Raw genomic sequence first — 4,024 nt, forward strand, 5'->3', positions numbered from 1 at the left:
TCGATCTCGGAACAAGCCGTCTGACGCTACATAAAGCTCTCCCACCACCAGAGAAACCCAAAGCGACATTTTCCGCAGTCCCAGTCCACGCAAACCACGTGAACTTACCGCCGCAGTCGAGTGTTTTCGTACCCTTCTGGACCGATGAAGCTTCCTGCAGCTAAGTTCTACTCGAGCGAAGTGTCCAGTTTCTTCAAGAAAGAGGAATCGATGTCGTAAAAGGTGTAACAGAACTTCAAGAAGGGCGCATCATGGCTCTGGTTACAAATTTTCGACAAGAGCCTTTCGTAAGGTTATGCGCCTTACGAAAGATATCGCCGTGGGCCACATTGACGAACTCCAAATCTCAGCCGCTATCGCTGCACTTTCGGATGAGCCAACTTCATCGCAGCTAGCCAAAACACCACTTTTGGAACTTGGCATCAACCCGAAGCTTCCAGCAACGGAACGAGGACGGCTGCTTGACCTCCTGAGCGAATTCGGCGAGTGTTTCGCCAAAACATCAACGGTGCGACAAACAACGGTAGTGAAGCACTGTATCATTTCTGACGACGACGCGCTCCCTGCCCACAAGTTGCCGTTCCGAGTCTCCTTCAAGAAAAGAGAGATGATTCAAGATCAAGTCCAGTATATGCTTGACAACGACATCACTGGACCTTCAAGAAATCCGTGGGCGTCCCCAGTCGTCCTTGTAAAGAAGAAGGACGGAACCCTGAGGTTCTGCGTGGACTATCGTCCACAGAACGCTGTGACCAAAAAGGACGTCCGTCGCACCCCCGCATTGACAATATGTTAGACCGACTGCGCCACTCCCGATATTTTTCGTCAATGCACGTAAAGATTCGCGACTGGTAGATTAAAGTCAACAAACGCGATCGCGAGAAAACTGCATTCGTCACGTCCAACGGACAGTACGAATTCAAAATGAAGCCGTTCGGATTTTGTACAGCACAGGCCAGCTTCCAGCATGTCATGGACACCGTACTGACGGGTCTGAGATAGCAAAGCTGTCTCTTCTACCTCGACGATGTCGTAGTACTTTCAAGGGAGTTCAACGAATGCCGGAGGCGACCTCGAGCCGTGCTTCAAGACACCAAGACCGCCGACCTGTCACTCAAGCCTACAAAGTGTCGGTTCGCCTATAGTGGACTAAAGTTTCATGACCACGTCGTGAGCAACAAAGGTGTTTGCTCTGTTCCCGAGAAGACGCGCGCCGTAGCCGCGTTTACGCCGCTATCTGACAAGGCCATGAGAAGATTTCTCGGACTTTGTGCCTACAACTGGCGGTTTGTTCGGGACTTCGCCAAGCTCTCCACACCGCTGACGGATTTCCCGCAGGAAGCCAGAAAGTTTGAGCGGACGTGGTCATTCGATGTGCTCAATCAAAGACTTTGATTTGTGGTCTGTGACCACAAGACTTTGTGGTCACAGACCACCACTCGCTCTGCTGGCTCACGAATCTGAAGAACCCCTTCGGGCGCCTCTCGCGCTGGAACCTATGACTACAGGAGTTTGACATGGCCGTGGAGTTAAAGTCTGGCCGGAAGGACAATGTCGTCGATTGCCTGTCTAGGACCCCCATTGAGGCCGGTCCTACCTGCAACGAGGACGACGACGATAAGTGTTTCCTCGGCGCTCTCGATGTCAGTGACATGATAGCACTTCCACGAGACGACCCTGAACTGCAGACACTCATCGAGCACTTAGAGGGGCAGGGGAGTACAGTTCCCCGTGCTTTCTTACGAAGCCTGCTTACCTTCGCCATTCGACAAAGGGTGCTGTACGAAGAGAACTTCGGCGAAAACAACACAGCGTGGGTGTTGGTTATTCCTCCCAGCCTTCGAGAAGAAATCTTCCAGGGATGGCATGATGACCCGACGGCGGGGCACCTCGGTTACAGCAGGACACTTGCCACAATTCGCGAGGAGTACTACTGACCCAAGCTGCCGAAGGCTGTTCACTTCTACGTCCGATTGTACTATGAGTGTCAACGGCGCAAGAAACCGCTATCCAAGCCGACGGGACTCCTACGGCCAATTGCGGCTCCAACCAAATCGTTCCATCAGATGTGAATGGACTTGCTTAGACCATTTTTTCCGTCGACGCAAGGTAACCGTTGGATACCCGCAGCAACCCTATACGCCGAGACGAAAGCCCTTCCGGCGGGAACTGGCGTGGAAATTTCCTAATTCTTCGTCGACTGCATTTTCCTTCGCCGCGGTGCAACCGCGGTCCTGAGCATTGATTTGGGATCATCAGTAATGTCAGAGCTGACCCAATAAATCCATGGGCTCAGTCCCTCCAGCCACCATCATCATACCACTGCATACCACCCACAGAAAAACGGGCTGTCGGAGCGACTCAACAAGATAATCACCGACATAATCTCCATGCACGTCGACGTAGAGCACAAGATGGGAGATGAGTTGTTGCCCCACGTCACGTTTGCCTAGAACACGGCGGCTCAAGAACTGGAGTTACGCTTTTCCAGCAGGTAGATGGTCGGAAGGAAACGACCATGCTGCCCACGAGCCAGCTGGCAATGGAAGAGACGACGCCCAGGTGGTTGCTAAACGAGACAACGAAGTCCGCCAGCTCGCCCTATTCCGGATTCAAGACCAGCAACTCGTCGACGCTGGTTACTTTAGCCTTCGTCGCCGGGACGTCCACATCCAGCCCGGAGACAGGCTGTGGGCGTGGACGCCCATCCCTCGCCGCGGCCTCAGCCAGAAACTGTTGAAACCGAACTTCGGACTCTACAAGGTACTTCGTCACCTCGGGGAGCTCAACTACGAAGTGGTGTCCGACGGAACGCAAGAATCACCACGAAGCCGACCGCTACCCGAGGTGGCTCACGTCGTTCGACTCAAGCCATTCTACACCCAATACAACTGTGGACTTTTTCCGCTATAGTTGTTTGAAAACTGTTCTGTTCTGTTCTGTTAATCGTTCTTTTGATTTGTTTTGTTTTGTGCTGTGTTGCGTCAGGGCGATGCGCTTTTTAAAGGGGTGGAGGGAGTAATGCCGCGCGTTTACGTAGCAATGTCGACAGCGCGCTTGGCTCACACACAGGTGGCTCGGGTTCGATTATCGGCACTGCCTGCCGTTTTATCTTTTTGTATGAAAATAGAAGGTTCTAGATTGTTGGGAAACCGTCTAGCTTATTCAACTTCAGACTATGTAGTTCGAGAAAGATCGAGGCAGTATATGATCCCATGGTCCAAAAACGTGCGCCTTCCTTGTGCGTCTTCGCCGAGAAGGAAACCTCCAGCTGTCTCTCCTTCATCTTTATCAGCTTTGTTCAAAGGGTGTTTAGGTTACTTGCTTCAAGTACCCTGATAACGGCTCCTTTTCCAGCCTTTACTTTGCTTATCATTCACACGAGTAAAGGTTTTTTTTCTGAGGCAGAAGAAGCTTTTTTTTCTAAAGTCCCCGTATCAAGCACCTTTGAAGACCACAGCAGCAGGGCATTTACTAGCTCATTGCCGGCGTGCAAACGCAGCCCAGTACCCAAAACACATCAGTGCTTGCTCGAAACAAGAATCCGCATGCACGCAAGATGTTAGAGGTGTTGGCGATAGAACGAAAAGCATAAGGGTGAGTTGGCAACACTTCGATTGCACTCCAAAAGATAGAAAAACAATATTTGTGGCGCTTCAAACCTCCGTGAACTGTGGTGAATATGCGGGTGAATTACTTTTGACTTCTGTTGGGGAGCGAATGACGCTGCACGCGCTGCGGTTCACGCGGCTGACCGAAGTTGTTTTGTTTTCTTCTTTTACTCTAAACCGCCGATCTATCAAGATCGGCCGCGCCGAGAAATAAGGCAAAACGACGACGACGACGAATAAACGCTCAGTCTTGTGACAACCAGCTAGGCGGACATGACTCCTTCATTTTGTCTTCCGAATTTACTTCATTGGCGACGAGGATGGGATCCAATGTCTGAAACCGGTCAACCCACCTCGACCAAGCACACCATGGCCTTCTCTGTTCCCCAGTTCAACGAGGGATCAGATAAGTG

Source organism: Ixodes scapularis, unplaced genomic scaffold (assembly GCF_016920785.2).
Source record: "Ixodes scapularis isolate PalLabHiFi unplaced genomic scaffold, ASM1692078v2 PGA_scaffold2__306_contigs__length_199485367, whole genome shotgun sequence".
NCBI lineage: Eukaryota > Metazoa > Arthropoda > Arachnida > Ixodida > Ixodidae > Ixodes > Ixodes scapularis.